This window comes from Benincasa hispida, chromosome 7 (assembly GCF_009727055.1).
Source record: "Benincasa hispida cultivar B227 chromosome 7, ASM972705v1, whole genome shotgun sequence".
Classification (NCBI taxonomy): Eukaryota; Viridiplantae; Streptophyta; class Magnoliopsida; order Cucurbitales; family Cucurbitaceae; genus Benincasa; species Benincasa hispida.
This window is the reverse complement of record NC_052355.1, coordinates 49,414,544-49,438,797: the sequence shown is the minus strand read 5'-3', so window position 1 is coordinate 49,438,797 and position 24,254 is coordinate 49,414,544. Positions and strand designations below refer to the sequence as shown.

The 24,254-nt window shown below is 32.9% G+C and overlaps 1 long non-coding RNA gene across 1 annotated transcript; it reads left to right on the top strand.

Moving 5' to 3' along the window:
• The first annotated feature begins 14,603 nt into the window (after positions 1-14,603).
• LOC120081547 lies at positions 14,604-21,705 on the top strand. Its single transcript, XR_005482879.1, has 2 exons — positions 14,604-18,284; positions 21,223-21,705. It is a non-coding gene; the product is annotated as an uncharacterized LOC120081547 (long non-coding RNA).
• Positions 21,706-24,254: the final 2,549 nt, after the last annotated feature.

Sequence of the window (24,254 nt, the reverse complement as noted above, 5' to 3'; positions counted from 1 at the left end):
GGTGCCTGGGATATAGGTGTTATGCCCGGAACTAATTCAATAGTGAACTCTATTTCCTTATCAGGTGGTAAGCCTGGTAACTCTTCAGGGAACACATCTAAAAATTCTTGTACCACAGGTACATCCTTAGGTTTCAGTTTCTTATCTTGTGCAACTGCTACATAGGCTAAATAGGCTTCACATCCTTTACTCAACAATTTCCTAGCCTTCACTGCTGATATTAAACTTTCTGGAAGTATTCTTTTACTTCCCACCAGGGTTATTTCTTTTTCACCTGGTTTCCTAAACACTATTTCTCTCTTAAAACAATCCATAGTGGCATAGTGTTTACTTAGGAAATCCATACCTAGGATAACATCAAACTCTAGTAATTCTAATGAAATCAAGTCAACCCAAAAACTCTGATTTCCAAGAGTTACTTCACAATTCCTGTAATACTCATGTACAACTAGAGTATCTCTTACAGGCATAGAGATAAACAAATCCTCATTCATACGCTCACGCACTCTATCTATATGTAATGTACACATGCGATAAACAAATCCTCTTTCATATGCTCAGGCACTCTATCTATATGTAATGCACACATGCTAGATATGAATGAGTGCGTAGCACCAAGATCAAATAATGCATAAACGGATTGATTACATAAAGTTATCATACCAGTTACGACATATAGAGCCTCTTCCACTTCCTAGTGTGTCATAGCGTATACTCTACCCTACTGCTGCTGCGGTTACTGTTGGGGTCGTCCAGCTACCCCTTTCTACTTAGCTACATCGGATCCCTCACCTCTAGTTCCGATCGTTCTAGGTTGGTTTACAGTCTGGGTAACTCCTTTTTTCTCATTCTGTGCTCCATGTCCTAGTTGAGGACAATCTCTCCTGAAAGTCCCAGCTTGTCCGCACTGGAAACACACATTCCTATTACCATAACATACTCCTGTATGAGGCCTACCATAGTTACACAAAGTGGCTTCCTCCCTGTACTAGCTACTGACTCGCTAGTGTGACCCTGATACCGATCTATCACTCGATCCAGCTGTAGGTCTTGACCTCTTACGATCTTGAACTTTATTGGCTCATGCCTCCAAAGCTCCTTATATCTGACTATCTAGAGATCGGGGTCTAAATCTCTTACTCTCGTTTCTTCAGGCATTCTAAACTGTCCTTCACCTGGTTGGAGTACATCTTCCCTCACTACCCTCTGCTCTACTCGGATAGCGGTCTCAACTAACTGAGTGAAATTCACCAATTGGATGTAGAGGTAACGGGTGTACGTATTTTTCTTCTTAGGCCATTCTCAAATCTTCTACACCTCTTCTTTTCTTTCGCGATGATCGGAAGGGCATACTGAGATAACTCAGTAAATCTTTATTCATATTCAGCAACCGTCATTACTCCCTGAGTTAGCCCAAGGAATTCCAACTTCTTCGCTTCTTTAAAAGAACTAGGGTAGTATTTATCTTCGAATACTTGTCTGAACTCGGACCAAGTCATAGTTTCTGAACTACCCCTTCTAGCCTCTATCACTTTCCACCATTTCTCAGCCCCTTTTAGCAACAAGAATGCTGCTAACTCGACCTTATGGTCCTCAGGGCACCTCATAACTTTAAAACAATTCTCAATCAAATCTAACCAGATCTCAGCATCTACTGGATCCGTGGCTCCATCGAATGTCGTGCCTCTTAAAGCTTTCAGCCTCTCGACGCCAAATTTCTTTTCTGGATCGTTTTGAATGGATCCTACACTCGCTGCCAATCTTTGAGTGATTCTATCAAATACTCGATCCTCCATCTGGGGTTCTAAACCTACCCTTGGTGTACTCGACTCGTTTGCAGAAGTTGCTTCCTGCTCTACTCAGTCTCTAACTCTTTTCCCCTTCGGATCTGGGTCCCGTCTAACTTCAGGACCTCCGCTGGTAGGGTCAACATTCCTCTTCTCAGTCTGCTTACTCCGCTTGCCACTTCTCCTCAGCATCTTTGCCTAATTATTAGGTACACATGTTAGGGACTTATCTATGGGACTTAATCTAATGCATGAACTCTCTCTTTCACCCAAAACCTTATGCTTTAATACTAAGCTAGTTCAAACCTTTCCCAAGTTTACGTATACCTTTGCTCTGATACTAAGCTGTCACCCCCACCCCAGACCACCTTCTTAAACTAGAGAAAGGCGTGACTGTAGCAGTTACCAACCCTTGGGCTGACACTTCCTGCCTAATAACTCTGATACCAATTATAATTCATATGCAACGGGACGTCTTTAGGCCCACAATTTATTAACTTAGAAACATAATATGTTTAGAGTCATTACAACACTAGATTTACAAGTCCCAAAACCCACAAACCCTAGTCCCTATATGAACAATAGTAACATGTGTACAATATTAATAATAATCACCTAGAAAACGGTTACAAGTCTTTTAGTCCTTTAATGGCAGAGCAGATGCAGAGCTATCTTTAGAGGATTCGATCGCTACCTGTGGGGGGAAACAAAACATTTGAAAACGGGGTGAGCTTACGCCTAGTGAATGACTGAGAAAACATAGTAAATTCTCATGCATGATTTCAGTAATGAGTTTTTAACTGAAACATAAACTTTTACAGTACTTGTACTGCAGCATAAACATTTTCCAAGCATAAAACATATAAAGTTGTTTTAATCATAAAACAGTAAAATCATTTCTTAATCCAACGTACCTTACTGTGGGTAAAACAATCCCAACACTAACTACTAGTCCAGAGAGAACCCTTTTGCTCAATCTCTGACTCTATTCACCTGTGGCCACACTAAGTACCCTCACACATTAGGTTCTTCTGCTCAGATACCTTCTCAATGTCCTTCAGTATTGAGCTACTAGGATACCTTCTCAAACGTCCTTCAGTATCCCATTGGCTTGGTACCTTCTCAAATGTCCTTCAGTACCAATAGATACCTTCTCAAATGTCCTTCAGTATCTATTTGGGTGGATACTTTCTCAAATGTCCTTCGGTATCGCATTTTAGTAAAACTAGTCATAAACGACTTTTCTCTTTAAAGCATGTAAAGTATAATACATATAAAACATGACTTTAAAGATGTTAATGCATGTTGGATCAAATCAACACATATAAATAGTTTTTCAACAATTTCTCACACATGCATGCATTCAAAACATAATTCACAACTTGCTTAGAAATCACTTTATAAAACTAGTAGGCATGAGAATATTCTTGAAAACATGCTTTCTATACACATTATAATCAAACAGTTTAAGAAAAAGGTTTTAGTTAAAACATTTTAGCCACTCCCCTTGACTTCCTAGGAGCTTTTCACTCCAGTGGCTCCTCCGGCTCCTTTTCACCCCTAGAATCCAGATTTAACTAATAGCTTAGAGTACTCATAGTTTTGAACCTTATTTTGAAATACTTTCTTCTACAAACTTATTCTAAAATGTCTCAGAAAGCTTACTCTAAAATTTCAGCTTAGAAATCCTCATGGTTTGGCCGGACTCACAGAATCTTCAAGACTAGCCTAGATTCGACAGTCTGACCCTTCTTTCTTCTTTTCAATCTCCAGCCCAGTTCCTTTGAGTTTTTCCCTCCGGTTGCCCTACTCTGAAAACTAGACTTCCAGAACTTTCAGATGGATTTGGAATCACTCTAAACGCACGAGTAGATTGGGAGATTTCCTCGTCCAAATTTGATACGTTCTTCTCAACCCTCATTGTTCTCCCTCTCCTTTACGAAATTTATGATTTTGTGATTTGAAAATGAAATCCCAAAACTCTATTTATAGGCGTTCAAATGTCTCGTGGTGTTGACAGCACCTACTTGGCTACATGGCCAAATGTTTATTTCTCTCCTTATCAATGCAAGCTTGCATCACCTTGTCCTAAGGTGTTTTCTTCATATGCGTCCACCAAATTTCCTTAGCCCTTAAGAATTATCCTTATGAAGACACTTAATTTTGGTTGACGTTTGCCCTTGTGTCTTCAACCTTTGTTTGTATTCAATTTAGGGTTTTCAATGTATAATGTACAAGAACGCGGCCAAATTCAACGCATAAATACTTGCCCAGCCGTTTGATGCATAGGCGAGGCCCTTCGACGTTTGCGTGGGCGAGGCATTCGAAAACAACACCGGACGAGGCGTTGCTGCACGCACAGGCTGCTCTAACTCTTTCCACTCTAGCTCTCTCCAATCTTGCTCTCTCCAACTTTCTCACTCAAAATCTCCCTCTCTCTACTCTCGCTCTTTCCCACTTTCTTGCTCATAATCTTGCTCTCTTCAATCTCGCTGATGTTGTTCTCTCCCACTTTCTTGCTCATAATCTTGCTCTCTCTAATCTCGCTCTCTCCCACTTTCTCGCTGGTCTTGCTCTCTCCAATCTCGCTCTCTCCCATTTTCTCTCCAATCTCGCTAATCTTGTTGTTAGCTACTGTGAACATTGTTTGTCTCCGTGCAATTTCTACACGATTGTGCCACTAGTCACTTGCCTTCCAGTGCTTTATGCACAACACGTATTTCAAATAAATTTTCCATACTTAGCCATTTTTTCCAAATTTTTGCAAACTCAATTTCCATATTTTTCTTTTCAAATCCCCATTCATTCTTCACCATTCCACACTAACTTTCTCATCAATCTACTTATTATACAAATTTCATTACAATTTTATCAAATAAAGCTCAGCTTAAATTATTCAAGGAAAATCTACTTAACACTTAGAAATTTGCTTCCCTTTAACATAGGATTTAACTTTCACTTAGTTAATTCCTTTTATCACTTGCTTAAGTAAGGAAAATAGAAATCCGGGTTTCACATATAGCTCATCATAAGATAGAGATTTGTGACTGACCTCATGTTCATCAGTCTCATCCCCGGAGTCATTTTTCGAATGGGTCATCAAGCATAAAGAAGATCCATCACAGTTTTCCCTCTCTTCATGGATTTTTCTTTGATTTTGAGAATTACAATTCTCCTTCACATCAAATAAATCATTAGTAGTACAAGGAGAACTTTCTACGTATTATCAAGAAAATTCCAAATGTCATATGCATAATCCAAATGTAAAATTGTATCACAAATTTTTCTGTCCAACGCACAATATATGATATTTATAGCTTTGGCATTACAAGTAAGCAACTCATTATTCAATTGCAATTTTGACAAATCATGCTCACAAACATATACAATGTTCAAATCCATAGCAAGCATAAAAGTTTTCACTCTATTTTTCCAAACATCATAATTTCTACTACCATCAAAGAATGGAGGTCTATCAACACAATTATCTAAAGTTGTCATAGCTCTAGCAATTATGCTTTTCAAATAATTTTCCAAAATAATACTTGAAAAATAATACTTGAAAAGTGTGTGTCAATCTTAAATGATTTATGAAATTTTTATATCAAATAAGAGAGCAACAAGCTCTGATACCAATTGTAGGATTCATATGACAATCCTAGAGGGGTGAATAGGGTTTATTTAACTTAATGAAAACTTTTTACTAACATAGACCCAATTAAATAAACTAACAGACTTTTTGCTGACAAGTAATTTCAACAATAATTTCATGCAAAATAATTCAATTAAAAATAATCAAGAAGTTAATAATACTACTTTAAAGTACCCAAATTGGTTTTCATAACAAGATTGATAATGGATGTAGAAATTCAAGAACAACCAATCAAAAGAATCCAATATGAACAATTAATTTCAAGAACAAAAATTGCAATTAATTTCAAGCAATAAAATATAATAACAAATTAATTACAAAATTAAAGAGGAGAGGGATAGAGAAATTGACACCAAGAATTTTATAGTGGTTCAACACAACCGGCCTACATCCACTTCTCAAGCTCCTCTTGTGTATGTCACTACGAACTTGACTCTTTCCACGGCTTAGAGTTGAACCGCTATAACGTTCTTTTTTCAAGAGCAAGAACGAATCCAAACCTTTCCACGGTTGAGGTTCAAATCATTGCAACAACTTTTTTTTTCGGGATCAAGAGCAACCCTTACAAATTTTTTGTAAAAATGAAGGGCACACTTCCAACTCTCTCAATAGAGTGGATTTACAAGTTGTAGCACTCAATGAATCAATCTTCGCAACGTAAAATATCTCTCTCAAGAACAAGATGAAAAGAAGAAAATTGAAGCTTGGAGAGAGAGCAACAATGGTGGCTTAATGAGTTATGGAGGATTGAAAATGATAAAAATTGTTATATTAATTTAGAGAAGATATGTTTAAATAGACAAGAAAATTATAGAAAACAACATTTAATTAGGGTTATTGGAATTTGGAAAAGAAAAATTAATGGTAAAGATTTTGAATCCAACTAGCCGTTAGACACACAAAAAAAAATATAATAATATATATCTTTTCAAACAATTTCTTTTTAAAACCCAACAAAAAACACATGGCCACCATGTGTCCAAAACTAGCCATTAGACACAAACATGAAATAATAATAAATTCATTTTCTGTTTAAAACAATCCAAAGATCAAAAGTTCACCATGTGTCACTCATCCATTGCTCCAAGCGACGCCTTTCAATTTTTCTACTATGATGAGAAAACTTATGTCACATCATTAGTTCGGAATTTTTCCTTAAGATTGTTTTGCTTATATCTTCTTTGTTTGAGCTTCGATTTGGACGATTCAAGTTGCGTTAGAATCTTTGTTCTGAACTATGCAATAGACACTTCAAAACACAAATTATCAATAAATAAAAGCAAACTTGTTATCATCAAAACATTAATTAGTTAATTAATTAATTTGAGATTAAGGGTCAAAAAGCCAACAGATCAATATAATTTAGTTTTTCTTTACTAATAATTTTTCTATAAGCACCATCACTAAAAGTGACCTTTCCAAAATTGGCAAATTTGAGATTGGACAAATAACTCTTTTCACTAGTCATGTACCTAGAGCTTCCACTATCAAAATACTAGCACCTTTAGCAAAGGATCTGAGCAAAGTTAGAACCACATTATATTTTTTTTAACATTTTTCTCTCTCCGCACTTGTTTGACTCTTGTCTGGTTTTTATAATGGTTTTGTGAGAAGTAGGGAACACTTCTGAAATAGGTGGGTCTGTAGAGAATCTTCAATAATTGATAGCAAAAAGGACGTTTGTATCCCACCTTTCCATAATAATGACTAACCCACCTTGGTCTAGTCAAGGGATTATCTTTCAATACAACAGCGTTGGTTGATGTACATGTAAAGTCGTAAGACTCAAGATCTTCAGTTCTAACAAACTCAATCTTTTGCTTCCCTTTTTGTTTTGACTGGTTGTAGTGCTGATTTCCTCTTTTAGAAAATCCAACCTAGAGTTATCACTAGTAGATTTTCCTTGTATCAAATTTTTTTCCAAAAACTTAGATCCAACATTCAACATTCTGATATTCATGCATACTGAATCATTTTTAGCTTTAACTTGAGGGAGATCATGCTTCAAATTTGCAATAGTACACATAAATATGTGATTATTAACTATCAAAGTCTCAATTCTTACCTTTTGCACATCTAGGTCTTTCTGATCATTTTGTCATTTGAGAAGAAAAGTATGATAAGAGGGATCTGTAGACTCAATTTCTGTAGTATCATGATCGTTCTTTGCATAACACATCATATTCAGAAATATCAGATGATGAGGTGTCCAAGGATATGTTATTAACAAGTGCTTTGACATCATCCTCTTAGTCACTGCTATCTTCGGATTCAGTATCAGAAAAAGTTAATTCATAATTTTTGTGACAAAGTTAATAAATATTATTTACTCTGTTTCTTCAGAAAAGTGGGACATTCAGCCTATATTTAACTGAATCCAAACCACTCTCGACATTTGAAGTTCTTTTCCTTGTACGAAAGTAGATTTCCTAACTTGTCAGATTCCCTTTTATTATTTTAAGATCAGAATTGATTGAGAGGAGTATAACCATCAAACTTTTTATAATTATAAGAGCCAGACCTCTTACCAAAACATTTTAGCACTTGATTAAACTGTTTTGAAAGCAAAGCAATCAATTCAACAAGAGGATCTTCTGATTCTCTATTGTCACTCACCAACTCTTCTTTAACAGCAGATTGAAGAGCAATTCCCTTTATTTTTCTGTTCAACCTTCCCATCCAAGTTCATTTCAAAAGTGAATAAGGAGCCAAATAATTTGTCTACTCTCAACTTTGTAATATCTTGAGCTTCCTCAATGGTAGTGACTTTCATGTCAAATCTCTTGGGTAGAGATCTAAGTACCTTCATGACAAGTTTTTCTTAAATCTTCTCTCTGAGAGCAAATGACTCATTTGCAATATCTAGCAAACGTACATTGATTTCAGCAATGGATTCTTCTTCGTGCATTCTATCAAACTTTGATGTCATCAACTGCAGCCTAAACATCTTTAGTTTAGACGTTCCTTCATGTGAAACAGACAACATGCCTATGCTTCCTTAGCTGAGACACAAGTATTAATTAATCTGCATATATTGCGATCTACAACATTGAATATGGAATTCAAGGCACTAGAATTTCCCAAAGAGGCCTCATCTTTTTCTCTAGACCATTGAGATTCTAACTTCAGAATTTTCTTTTCATCATCAGTTTTGATGGTAGGATGAGTCCATTTAGATTCAACAGCCTTCCATGTTTTGTTATCAATCAACTTCAGAAAGGTAATAATTCGAGTTTTTTAATAAGAATAATTTGTTCTATCAAAAACAGATGGATGAGTGGTAGAGCTTCCTTCCTTGATTCCTTCCATGACCGAAGCACCTAAGATAAAAGTGACCCACTCTGAAACCAATTGAAAAAGCACTAGAGTGACTCGCCACTCTACGGATGTTAAATCGAAAGCACCAACAACAACTATAACAACAAAAATACCAACAACAAGTAAACAAGTAAAGACACACAACATTTGATAACCCATTTCAGTGATAAATACCTACGTTTGTGGGGTAGAAAGCCCAGGAAAAATAATCCACTACTATTAAAAAGTTAAGCAATTTACAACGTAGTACTTATATGTAATAGACCTACTACTATAGTGGCTCACATAGAGCTTAACTCACATTGCACCTAGGCTCCCCCTAGATGTGAGACTCTCTCTCAATTAAACTTAGGCTCCCCCTAAGTATGTTAATATTAGTATCTGAAACTTCAGCACCCGACAGTGTGTGAGACTCCTCTCAACTTTATTATCTTCCTCTTGGATCAGTTAACTCCCTTCATCGACAACTCTTAGGTCTCCCTAAGATAGAAAACTTCTTCTTTGAAGCTGAGTCTTAAGTTCCTCCCTAAGACTGAGAATCCCTTCTCTGGGAGCAATAGGTTAGGCTTCCTCTAAGACCTTGAAACTCTTTAATGTGTTGCACTCAACGGATGAAGAGCATGCATAGTAGAATAGTGAGCAAACAAGCAAGAACATGATATATAATAGTTCGATCGAAATACAAAAACGTATTACTCAATTACACAAATGTGGCAACTTTAAATGGTCTACAACACTCACTTTAAATAAATGAATCTATTAAAGGAAATAAGTCCTCATTTGGAATAAAAATTCGCACTTCAAAAAGGAACATATTGGACTAAATATAATAGTCGGATATTTATAGATATGGAAAAAATATTTTGCAAGAAAATACTCTAATGTCACAACTGAATGTTAATACTTTATTTAAGACATATGCAGAACTACTGGTTGAGAAAAAATTATAAAGCCAATAAACCAAATCTCCAACAATACTTTTTAGCCATCGCTTTTGTCCGACCTTTGCCTCCATCGATTTGCCATCGACAAAGGCCGATCCAAATTTGGTTCATTTGCTTAGTTGATTCTACGTTCTTGTTTTTTTAGTTTTAGCCTCTATTATGTTTTCTGATCTTACAAGAGCTCTATTCCATTTTCAAATCAGCAGAGGGTTCTGTTTTAGATTTCTCTATGAGGATCTCTGTCCCCAGCCTATAAATTCTCCGTGTGATAGTTCTTTGTGGGTTATGTCTCCAACCCCGAAGTTCTCCATATTTTAGTACATTCTCTCCAGCCTAGAACTTCTCTGTATTTTAGTACTTCATGGGTATTCTATCCAGCCAAGAAGTTCTCTGTATTTTAGTTCTTCGTGGGTACTCTCTCTAGCTCAGAAATTCTCTATGTTTTAGTTCTTCGTGGGTTTTGTCTCTAGCCTAGTTTTTTCATTATTTGATTTGAGAGTTTTCTTCGATTTTTATCATCAGCAACAGTTACTTCACAAACTCAAGTTCGTTGTTACTCTACCACCTTGAGTTTGAGGGAGGGTGTCAAAGTAAATTAGGGGTTTATTCCTAATTAGTATTTTCCTTTTATGTACTTTTTCTTTCTTGGTTTATTTCCTTTGTTGGGTTTATTGGTATCTATTTATTCACCTTTATATTGTATTTTGAATAAGTTAATTATTCAATATAATATACAAAATTAACAAAAGTAAGTTAAAACTAACTTATCTCACAACGGTTTACATTCCAACTTTTCACTTTTTTATTGGTGGGTAAACCATATCCAACACTTCATGAATTCTAATCAAGGTTCAAAATATCGATGTTGCTGGAAATATCAAGGTCCCGATTTTATGAAAATATCGATAGAAATTTTGGAAAACTTTATGGAAATTGATGAAAATTGTTATAATTAGTTAATGAAACTTTGATCGTGACCTAATTAGACTATATTTGATAATTTTTAATCACCATTTCTATAAAGTAAGATAATATTTAGAAGTATAGTGCAAATAATATCAAATATTGGCAATTAATTGCAAAATTAAAGGATGTAAAATGTTTGCATACAAAATAATTGTAAATTATTTGTTATAAAACCTACATGTCTAATACAAAAAAGATGACCTTGGACATCTAATCCAAAATATTGATAATTCAGGTAGAAACTACAATATTGCTTCCAGGTCATCCTATATTTAAAATGTTGAGGATAATTATTTAAATAAAAATTATGGACTCGTATGGCCAACATATAGATCTTTGGGTGGATACATCTCATTAGTCAATGATCTTCATCCTTCAAATGGATAATAACTATTTGGTGGAAAGTTGGGCAAGAAATTGTTACGGTCAAGTCTTGAAGGACCATTATAATCTGAGTAAGAATAATTATCTTTACCATAGTTTGTTGTGTATTACTACTCCTTATGACTACAGTTTTCTAATTCTTTTTCTTGGAAATGAAAACTTTGGATGGTAAATGTAGCAAAACGGACATCAATTCAATTTTGAGATGAAATAATGTTAAAATTCAATGGAAAATGTTTGAAAAAAATTAAAAATTAATATATATTTATCAATTTTGATTTCTTAGAAATGAAAGCTTTGAATAGTAGAAAAAAAAAACTTAAATCAATCTAATTTAGAGATAAAATGATGTGAAAATTCAATAAAAAAAAGTTTTGAATGAAGTTAAAATAAATATATGTTATTATTTTATCAATTTTTGTTTCTTGGAAATGAAAGCTTTGAATTGTAAAAAACAAAACTTACATCAATTCAACTTTACATTGATGTGTGAAACTATACCATTTATATAATTAAGACAAGTTTATAAATCTTTAAAAAATTTCATTGGACACAATTGTTTAAAAAAAAATTGAAATTTTGAGGAGGGAGGAAAATCAAAATTTCCCCTACGAAAATTTCAAACGGTTCGAAATTTCTCGATCAAAATTTTGAGATTTTTATCGAAATTTTAAACTATGATTCTAATTCATAGTGATAGGACAAGCCAACGTCAAAGGGTAAATAAATAAATAAGGAACGTGGCTATAAATTCTCGACTCCCTATAAAATCCGTCATTATCTGTTTGGACAGTGGCATATTTGTTAGGTTCTATTATGATTATTGGAGTGCCCTCAGTAATTCACACACACACATTTTTCTTCCAGTCTCTTTCACAGCTTTTAGTTCCTTCTGGAAGTGGAGCCACTGTTTGCATTAGAATGGACAAAAAGACCTATCAACTAGCTAGTGAATGGTCCATATTTGCGAGTATTGTTGTCAACTCCTACTTTTGATAACTTTATATGGTCAGTTTACAATCTCTTCTTTCCTTCACAAGTTTTTAGATTAAATTTGAAAATATATTAAAAAAAAAAAAATTTCAAAAATAAAAAAATAAGGGAAACTATTTATACAAAATAACAAATTTTCAATATTGTTTAATAGAGGTTGATAGAAATCTATGAATTATGAGATTTTGTCAGTTTTGATAACAGAGAAAGTAACTAACCTTTTAGGGGATGTTTGGCCATGGATTTCGAATTGGGGGGTTTGACATTTGAAGCCAAATCCATGTTTGGGCACTTGGAATGAAATTCCTAGATGAAGAAACAAAACCCATAGGTTTGGAATATGTTTTTTTTAATGAATTCTATAGGTTTTAGAAAATTTTTCTTTCATCTTCTACCTCTTATCCATGGTCATTGATGATTGTCGACAACGAATGTAGGGCGACATCATGATCGAGCATCGACAACCAACTTCTTGTTTGTCAGCGATCGATCATCTTGACCGTCAACGACCGATCGTCTTGACCATCGTGACCAATTGCCTTGACCATCAACGATCAATAACATTGACCGTTACCGTTGATGGACAAACGTCTTGATTGTTGGTGACCAATCGTTGTGATCGTTAACAATTGATCGTCATGCTTGTTAACGACCAACTGTAGTGATGGTCAAAGACCAAATATCATGACCCTTGGTGACCGATTTTTGTGACAATTGACAACCAATCAATCGTCTTAATCGTCGGTGATCGTTGACCATCTTCACCATTCGCAAGCGATCATTGACCGTCTTCACCATAGGTTGATGATCAACTTTATCGTCGACAACTGACAATTGTGATCGTTGACAACCGAATGTCTTAACCATTGGTGATCATTGACCTTCTTTACCATCGACAAATGATTGTTGGTGCTCGACTATTGTGACTGCCAACAACCGATTGTCGTGACTGTTAGTGACTGATCGTTGTGTTGATCTACAACCAAATATCATGACCCCCGACAATCAACTAACCGAGATGATCGTCAAGAATCGACCAATCATCATTCCAATGTCAGTTGATCATTATGATCGTCTTTGATCGATGCATGGTTGATGATGATAGTCATGTTGGATTTAGTGTCCTAAATCTTGTTCCTCTTGTAGTTTCTAATTTGTTAATACAAATTATTATTTGATAAAAGAAGTATTTTATTTGACATTTAGATAACATTACCTCAATCCAATAAACTACTATCCAAAGTTGTTTAATAAAATTTGAATAGTATGTGGTAGACATACAAGTGGATTGTGTTCAAGTAATGACCTAAAAGGTCTACAATATATGGTTAAGGTTGAGTGCCTTATTCTGGTGACACTGCGGATACAACCTACTTTGTCATTGTTACATGAGTTGTAGTTGTTACAGACAATATGATCCATATTGTTCATGTGGAGACATCTGAGTGGAAGCATCCAATATAAAGAGTTTATATAAGACCGGACCACGAAATGATTAGTTTTTCAGTATAACACTATTGCTTGAAGAAACTAACTTTTCACTAGGATGACCAGAGGTAGCTTAATCTTAATCCTGAGTTGTTATGAACTTCTGCCTATGGAGCAAACCTTTGATCTATACGGGTGAGAGTAACCTATTTTATCGATTCAATATGCTTACCATTTTGGGGTTCAGTCCAAATAGGGAGCTGAGAACACAACTACACAAAATGAAATTCACTCTTTCCCATAGAAAGAAAAAATAGATAAAGTGCTCCCTTAATAGTTAATTCCAGTTCTTGAAAATTAAGACATCCCTTTCTCATTGGCTCGAAAGGGGTTAATTTATAGTTTTACTACAAATTATTTTTTTATTAGAGGAATCGGTGACATTTAAAGAGTTAGATGTAACTATTGGGATAAAACGATAATTTAGACTCAGTTGTAGTTATGAGCAATTTATGAAAGATCAACTTACTATTGATCGGTTATATCCAATGGATACAGGAATATATCTACAATGTGAAGAGTGCAGTTATTGGTTTTTAGTAGACTGACTAATACTTAATGAATATTGATTAATCCATTTAAAGAGTTTAGTTGGTTAATCCCCGTATTATTGAAGTTTCTAATCTGTGAGTCCAGGTCCCCTTATTAGCTCACTAAGGATAAAAACAAGGAATAATTTACATTTTTCAAATTATTTATGGGAATTAAAATAATTAATTGTATTGATATGATTAATGTAATGTATAATTTACATTGATACATTATAATATATATAGTTAATTATAAATATGGTTTATAATTAAAACTATATAATATATGAAAGAAAAATATTTGAATGAACTTCAAATATTATATAAAGGTTTTATACTATAGATTAAAATTTAATATGAATTTATTAAAACTATAGATTATAAGACAAAACTATATTATAATATGATTATAAATGCATAGAATATGGTTATTGATGGTTAGTTAACCATATCATAACTATCATATTAATATAATTTATATTTTATTTATATTAATATAATATTTTAAAAAATAAAATAAAATCCCATTAAGGGAGTTATTTTAGTAGTAGGTGTAGAGGGGGAGTTAATGTAACTCCCTTGTCTTTCCCTCATCTTCTCTCATTTGCATTATAACTACAGAAAAAATACAGTAGGAAAGATATCACTCTGTATTTTCAACCTATCTCTCACTCATACAAATCTTCCTGAGAAATTCCCTTTACCAAAATTTTTTCTTGAAGCTCACACTTCATTTCCTTGTATTGTGAGAATAATGAGGACTCCTTTTGGTGGTGTTCACTTGGCGGAAGAGTTCCTGTGCTTCTACAAAAGTTTTGTTCATGATCTCGAAAGAGAATGGCATGAAGATTGTCAATTCTTCATAGGTAATTTTTCCTCATCTTTTTATTCTCAATGAATAGTATGCTTAGCCTTTTAAATTTGTAAAATCATTATTGATTTTTCCACTTTCAATCAAAGACAAAACGTTTAAACGCTTTCGCATTGGGATTCAATCCCTTCAAAATGACAATTTGTGTTGGCAAATCACCTGTTACCATTTGATAAGCAAATAATTGGCATGAATAAGAGCTAAAGGTAAAAGTCTTCTTGAAACATTAAATAATTACTTTCAACCTAAGTCTTCAAGCTATGGTGAAGAGTTGCAACTATTCGAGCTTTAAGACCACCCAAAAGACACCATGAATTTGAAATTCTAAATTCATCCCATTACTAAAAACTATTTTTTTATATATATAAAACAACTAAGTCATTGTCATTCATACATTATAGTCATAGAAATTAATAAATCAAAATTAATTAATTTAAGATTATAAAAGATAAAATTAATATACATTTAATTTTAAAATGAATAAATTAAAATTTTCTTTTAAAATATCATAAAAGTTGATGCAAAATACATTCAAGGTTATACAGTTCACCAAACAACCATTAAAAAATAAGAAAAAATCAGATTACCCAAATCCATGTCTGCACCCCAAACACAGGCTTGAAAATCCCAGGCTACCAAATCTTGCATCCCAAACATAGGCATTTGTATCCTAGGCTTGAGAACCCCCTCAAATAAGCCTTCAGGAATTTGATTCTCAGGCTTTTGATTTCCAACCTGCGCCTCAAACGTCCCCTTAATTACTTTCTAGTTAATATGCCGATTAATTTAAATTTCTATAATTTATTATTATTGTTATTGTTGCTGTTATTATTATTATTATTATTATTATTATTGCACACTTTGGGCAACTTATAGCCTATATTCAATATGTGTCAATGGACGGGGCATAAATGTTGATGGAATATCCTATTCTATCTTGTAAGAGAATGACATAGATATTGATGCAATTTCTTGAGATGGTGGCATATATGAATTGTTTGGAATTGCATATAGACTATTCTTAGTTACTAGAATGCTTTGGAAGAGTGAACACATGAAGGGGTATCACAAAGACTCCTTTCCATGTCAAAACGTTGTGGATGTGTCTTCATCATTTCTAATGACAAATGTTGGGGTTTTGGACCTCAATTAGAAAGTACACATCTTATTATAAGATTGTATTAATTATCCAAATTTATATTACTTATTCTATAAATCGATTTAAAAATTCATCGTACGTTGTTTCAATCTCTATGTCAAGCCATCTCAATTTAGCTCTATGGTTGTCTTTTTCACTCTCATTTGAAACACTATCAAAATAAATCTATACACTAAGCATTAATCATTTATAATTTTATAAACTTATAGTATTATAATTAGTGCAAAACAATCATAGAGAATATTTTTTTTTTTTAAAGAAAAAAACATATACTTTGTCCTTACCCAATCAAATGTACATCGGTCTATAAAACAGATTACAAGTATTGGAAATGATTTTTGGACTTAGGCCCATAGGAAAAGTTAAGAGAGTGGGAAGTTTTATCCCACATGGATAGATTTAGAATTGCCTAGAGGGTTTAAATACCAAGGCATTCTAAATGAGAATCCAAATTGAGTTAGTGGTGGAAGTATAATCCTTTCACTACACACGTGTGTCATTGTTGCCATTTGCCTAGTCAAACAGTTGGGTTCGGGTAACTATGCTTGCTTGAAAAAGAATTAAATTTTTATTATTTATCCTTTATAAATATTCATTGAGCTTCTGACTATTGGTTTCTGTCCATTAACGAACCTTTCCGTTCGTTGGTATCCTCCTCTCACACACTATATAACACTGTTCAGATCTATCAGAGAGGACATACAACTGAATTTCATTCCTTCCTTTCCACTTGATTCTTATCGGTTCTAATCCTTTTTTCGGTGAGTTGTGTTAACCTTGGGGAGCAACCGACATAAGCGATTAGTATCGAGGTCGCGCCGTATTTGCTTTCAAAGCAGTGATTTTTCTACGACCCAGCAACTTTCGTGACATCCATTTCAATAATCTGAAAGAAAATAACACAGATGTCGATCAAGAATGGTAAAGTTCTCTCTAACGAGTCCAAGCTTGAACCACTAGATGAAGTAAATTATCACCGCTAGTATTAGAAATTATTGATTTTCTTCGAGCAGCTAGAGATTGATTATATCCTCAACACAGTAGTGCCTACCAAAAAAGTGAGCATTGTCTCTTATCCAGAATTCTCCGTCCAACCTATTGATGTTTCTAATCAATCAAAGCAATTTACAATTGATCCTGATAAGTACAAGAAAGACAACAAAATAGTCTGCAGGCATCTGCTGAATCATATGACAGATTCAATGTTCGAGTTCTTTGTGGTCCAAAAATTAGTAAAGGTAATTTGGAGTACATTGGAGTCCTGATATGGAGGAGATGATACTGGTCGCAAAAAGTACATTGTAGGTAAATGGTTATAATTCTAAATGACAGACGAGAAATTGATAGTGGAGCAGATACATGAGTATGAAAATTTGGTGGCAAACATTCTGGCTGAGGGCATGAAAATGTGTGAGATTCTACAAGCTAATGTGCTGCTTGAGAAAATTTCCCATCCTGGAGCAACTACATAAATCATCTAAAATACAAAAAGAATGATCTAACACTTTAGGAGCCAATCAGTCACATGCGCACCAAAGAAGCCAACAAACTAAAAGATAAACTAATTTCTGGAAATATAAATTTAGTTAATGCTATCTTGGTTGAATCTTTTGTTGTTAACAAAGACAAGTCCAAAAATCATAAAAAAAAATAGTCTGTAAAGAATAAGACTGAGAAGAAAAAACTGATTTGTTATGTCTGTGGGAAATCAAAACACAAATCTTATCAATGCAGTCAAAGGAAAGGAAGGCCAAGTCAGCAACCCATACCACAAACTAATCTTGTTGAACAAGATGACATAATTGTTGCTGTTGTGGAAGCAAACCTGATAGAAAACAAAACTGACTTCGAGACATTTATGTTCAAACTGAGAGCTCTTCCATGACTATAAGGACACTGTTGATAGAGAATGTGTGTTTATGGGTAACTCAGCCACAACAAAAGTGCTTGGAAAAGGGAAGGTTCTTTTAAAATTAACCTTTGGAAAAACTTTATCCTTAAATAATATATTGTATGTACCTTCCTTACGTAGGAACTTGGTATCGAAGAGCCTATTGAATCGGACTGGGCTTAAAATTGTCCTAGAAGCTAACAAGGTTGTCCTCGCCAAAAATGGAGACTGTGTTCGGAAGAGATATCTTGTTGATGGTCTTTTTGTACTGAATACTGTCTCTGTTTCAAATATGATGAATGTAAGTACTTCTAATTCTACTTACATAGTTGAGTCTCTTGATATGTGGCATGGTAGACTAGGTCATGTGAATATTGCATCAGTTAAGAAGCTTAAGGATTTAAAATTGATTAATGCATCTGAAACACATGAAACTAGTAAATGTCCTATTTGTGTAGAAACAAAGTTTGTAAAAAAACTTTTAAACCTGTCACATCTAGAAGTACAAAATTACTAGAATTGATTCACTCTGGTTTAGCTAATTTAAAAAACATCACGAGTAGAGGTGGAAAAAATTACTACATTTCTTTTGTTGATGATTTTTCTAGATATACTAGAATTTATCTTTTAAAAACAAAAGATGAAGCTGGTAGTATGTTTCTAAAATATAAAACAGAAGTAGAGAATCAATTAGATAAGAAGATTAAGAGGTTAAGATCAGATAGAGGTGGTGAATATAGTGATAATACACTAAAAGAATTTTGTGAATCAAATGGCATTATTCATAAATTTACTGTTCCTTATTCACCACAACAAAATGGTATAGCAGAACGTAAAAGCAAAACTCTTAAGGAAATGATGAATGCTATGTTGTTAAGTTTTGGATTGTCTAATAACATGTTGGGGGAAATTGTGCTTTCTGCCTATTTTATTCTTAACAGAGTACCTCACAAGAAACTAGATTCCTCCAAGGCAATCTATATCGTACCCAATCTTTAAGGTTGAAATCATATAGATTTAGGGATTTTAGTGATTGAGAATAATTAAGGATTTTCATATTCAAAGCCTATTTGTTTTTTGAAGTGTGGGTCACAAACTAAACCTCATGTATATCGTATCCACACTATGAAAACACATTCACATTAGGTGTATCTCGAATCACCATGAGTACAAAATTTAGTAGTTTGAAAACAATTTCAACATGCTAAACATAAGTTATAAGGCCACAACAAGGTTATAACGTTTACAACTCGATGTTCCATAACTCAGGGTTATTATTTCATAACAAATTATCTAACTAAAATCACCTTAATCCATGTTTGGCTTATATGAATCCTAAAATCGAATATTCATAGATTCTTGTTTCGAAAATTATTTCTAAAAGCCACAATTACTTGATTTCATATCACAATTATCTTTGAGCTTTTGTAAAAAAATTACTAAAATCAAAAGATTTTTAGAAATTTATCTCTCATGGGCTCCCATAATATAAATAAGTCATTATAGCTTAAATTACAGCTAAATATAAATATCTTCAAATTCAATTCAATTATATTGAACTAAGAAAAGATAAATGCATAAGTCTCTTTCAATAATAAATAAATTACGAAAAGAACATAAATTTCTTGAAATCTTTAAATATCCAAATCAATGGTATGCACATCAAACGTAATTGATTTCAAAACTTAAAAACCAAAATTTGCGAAAATAGTATAAGTGTAAGGACTTTAGTTTGAATCACCAATTACAAAATAGTTTCATTTATTTAGTGTCAAACCTTAATTTAAATCTTTTATGAATACTTAATCATGGTTTCTATAGATTCGAGTTTAAGTCCACGATACCCTTTTCTCTCCAATGAGTTTATTTTGTACTTTTAATAGCATATCTTTTTCTTTCACTAATATTCATCATCTTATTCCTCCAATAATAGACTCTATTATTGATAGGCTCCTGCTAGCTAGTTATATAATATATCACTAATAGATTCCGAAAATTGAATCTAAAGTTCTTTTACATTGTATTATATTTGCTAATACTTTGGTTATAGTTTCTATATTTATAGTGCCCCTTCCTTTAAAACTCTTTTCTTCTCTCATTTCATGGCTTCCACTTCCGTAATTTTTCTAAAAAATTATAAAAAAACTCAAAACATCAACATAACACTTATACCCGATGTTAGAGGATTAAACTTATGAGTTAGTAAGTGCCTTAGTCTTCACCCTGTCCATAACTTATGAAACCTGTCTGGGTTTAAAAAAAATAAAATTTTTTAAGCAAAAAAAAAAAAAAAGTAATTAACAAGTAAAATACTATTTTAATAAAAAACCGATCGACTACAATAATTTATAATTTTCTCATATTAGAGAATTAGACACAGAAAGTGAAGTGCCCCATTGTCCTCTAAATTATATGTTAATTAGTCCACCCACTATATCATAGAACCACGATAAATTTTGTTCTCTTTATCACGTAAAATTAACTAATGCACACCAAATAAATAATTGTAAACAGACGAGACAAAGTGGTTCTATGCTTCAAACAGCCAAAACATATAGAATTGCTAATTAAAATTTATGTTGATATTTTTGCCTGCGTTAATTTAAAGAAATATCAGCCACAAATTCTTTTCGTTCTCCAATATTAAATTTAGATGTGATAAAGACGAGTATCTACCAAATCAATGAATGAATAAAAATAAAATCGTCAACAAGCAGATGATAGAAACCTCTAGTTGTCTTTCCTTTCCATAATAATTCCGATACTCCATGTATAAATGGTAATTATTTGACTTTTTTTCTTTTACTTTTAAAAATTATTTATAAGTATTGCTTACACCAATAACTAAGTTTCATATGTCTTGTAATGTTCCAAAAAAATCAAGCCGTGTGTTTTAAAACTAAAAAGAAAAAAAAAAACAAAAGAAAGAAAGTAGTTTTCAAAAATGTATTTTGCTTTTAGAATCACTACAACAATTTTGCATATCAATTAGAAAGTAATTGGAGATATATTGTTTCATTCTCTTATCTCTTCACACCCATCCAAGAATGAAGAAGAAATTTAATGTAAAAATAAACAAATAAACAAATAATAGATAGAATCTTGGAAAGATATCAAAGAACTGGACAAAAATTTCTTTGTGGAGTCTTAGTGGATCAGGGTTGTTAGGATCCGAATGTCGTTTGTCTCCACTGTGAAGAAGATTATAAAGTTTGTCTTCTTTTTTATCGGATCACAAGTTTCAAACAACTCAATTGAACGGACTAAAGAAGTAGGAATGGATCTTCATTTGCTATCGTCAAACCTCGATCGTCGTTTGCCGGCCACCATCAATTGTCGTCGTCAATCATCGCCAGTCATAGTCGAATGAAGAGAGCAAGGTCGTCGCAGTCATAGTTAGCAATATCAGTCAAGGCATTCAACTTGAAATCATAAGGGTTTGTGATATTAATCATCATCAAATTATTATTTCTATTTTATTTAATAACTTTGATGTAATTCAAGTATTTTCCAATTTTATATTTTGTATGACATCTTAAGTAGGGATATTTTTATCATTTTTTTTATTAACAATGATGTGGCATTAGGTTTTTTTTGGGAGGCTATTAAAGTCTTATTATTAGGTCGTTTGATCAGTTTATTTATTTTTTTATTTTTTATTATTATTTTTTTTTAATGTTTGAATTCTTTAGGGTTTATTCTAAATGGAAATATTTTGTGGATGATAGAGTCTCATCATCGATTTTTAATTTTTGGGTCAGGGTTATATACCAAGAACATTTAGGTAAGTTTGATCATCTTACTTGAGGAGTGTTCCAACTTGGAGTAAGGAACTAGTTCTCTTTATCTTTTGGTATTCGATCAAAAGTAATCTAAAATCTAAAATCTAAATTTTCTTTTATAAAAGGGCTCCTAAATCTCAAATTCCTAGAGTTTTCATATCTGTTTCAATCACAATCTAGTGGTATAAAACTTCAGCCAAAATTACATCATTTACGGTAGATATACGATGGCAGTTCAAGCTTTCAAAAACGACGTCATTTGATGCAATAAATTTAAACCAAAAAAAAAAATCTAAAATGTTTAGATGACGGTTCATTATAGCTGCCTTTTTTTTTTGTGGGAATTTAAAGTTTACTCCCCTCCTTTTACTTTAGATGGTGGTTTGAACCCACCATTGTAACCCACTTTTCAATGTTGGGTTTTGCCCGCCATCGTATATGAAATTTACATTAACATCAAAACTTTCTGCCAAAAGATGCACATTTTTCCATAACTGCGATCATAGAGTCTTGAAGAAACTTTGACTCAAATACCTCAGTTTTTTGTTTGTTTATAACTAATTTTGTAAATGGTCAGCTCATATACTCTATAACCCTACTTTTAGAATTTAAATAAAAGACTTATCATCATTTTCTTAGTTTTCTGAAAACAACAAAAACCTGTACGCAATCTTCATCAGTAAAAGAATTTAGATCTTTTCGTGGACGTAGGCAATCTTGCCAAACCACGTAAATACTGTGTCTCCATCTTCTTGCCTTATCTTTCTTGTTCATTCGAGTGTTTCTTTACTGCAAAATCGCGCGCCATTGTATTATCTTTCAAATCACATCGAGTAATCTGATTGTCGAATCAATCGTACATCGATTCACCACAAGAATTATAGACTTTAATGTTGGTTTTAAACCGATATTAAAGATAGTGTTATTAAAGCCCTTTAATGTCGATTTTCTTTAATGTCAGTTTTAAACCGACATTAAAGGCAACCAATATTAAAGGGCTTTAATAACACTGTCTTTAATGTCGATTGCAACCGACATTAAAGTCCTTTAATGTTGTTTGTCAACTGAAGCCCATAATCCATTGAAGCCCATAATTTATGTCCGTTCTTTTCAGTTATTGTTCGTTTTTTTTTTTTAAATTCCGTTGTCGAATCTATTTTTAATATCGGTCAAAATTAAAGTTACAACATTATATGTCTCGTGTTGGGTCAGGAAATGTCCGATTGTTTTTTATTAAAAAATATAAAAAAATTTGCATGGCAAGCAATCAATATTTGTCTTCCACCTATGAATTCACTGAACTCAAACCTGAAATATAACAATAGACAGAACAATACACTCTACCACAAAACTCAATACAAAGTTACCTGCAATAAAGCACACTTCTATAATAATTTATCCACAAACAAGGATTAATATTTCCAATCCATTCTATATACTCATCAAATATGAAATAAACACACAAATCACCAACATTTGTATATCGATAATGCACTTTCATAGAACAATAATTATAATTATCAACCACCTATATTATAATCATTTCTCTCATTCACAAATATCAATTAATACTTCCATGAATACTTACACCAAATATCCCATAAACAAAAAATTATACATAAATCTTCCAATAAACAAAACATGGTTAGATAAATTTGCATTCATTCTAAGCTAGCATTTACATTCTATTAAGACAAAAAACAAGAAGTACATCCGTACACAAATCGGCCAACAAAACTTGCCCATTGGGTTCGAATTATGTCAATCTCTCCTTGGGTATATGCATTTTTTGTATTGAACTACAAAGTAGAAAAAAAAATAAACTCAACATAAATTTACATCATTTATTAAATTAAAGCTAGTATATAAAAAATAAATAATTTACGTACGAGGCTAGTAATGGGAGTAGTAGGATTATGCACTATTTCGTGTATACACTTTTGCACGTAGTACCCGCATCCTACAGAATCTAATTGACGAGGGCCCTGCATATAAAGAAGTTGAAAACAATTATTCTTATATTCGAATGAACATAAATTGTTAAAAAAATTAATGCAAACTTACCTTTACAGGTTTCCATTTTGGAGAAGGCAGATGGTATTGGAGATTGTGCTTGGCTTGCCATATTTTCAATCCACTAAATAGTTTGAAAACATTAGTTAAACATAAATACTTCAATAAAGAACTAAAAAACTTCAATTACACTTACATATTTATAACTCCATGGAAATCCTCTTGAACCTTATTTCGAATAGAGTCCAAAACATAAACACAATTTTCTTGTAGATTGATTATAATCAATATCCAACGATAACTATAATAAGCAACAATTTCGAAATATTAGTACGCGTATAATGCAAATTAAAAATAACTAAAGACTTGTATTTACTTACCCTGTGTTATATGGAGTAAGGACTAATTGGTCCAAATTAGCCAATTCTAGTTGGTTGGCTAAATTTTTGGATCGAATATCTTGACACTCCACATGT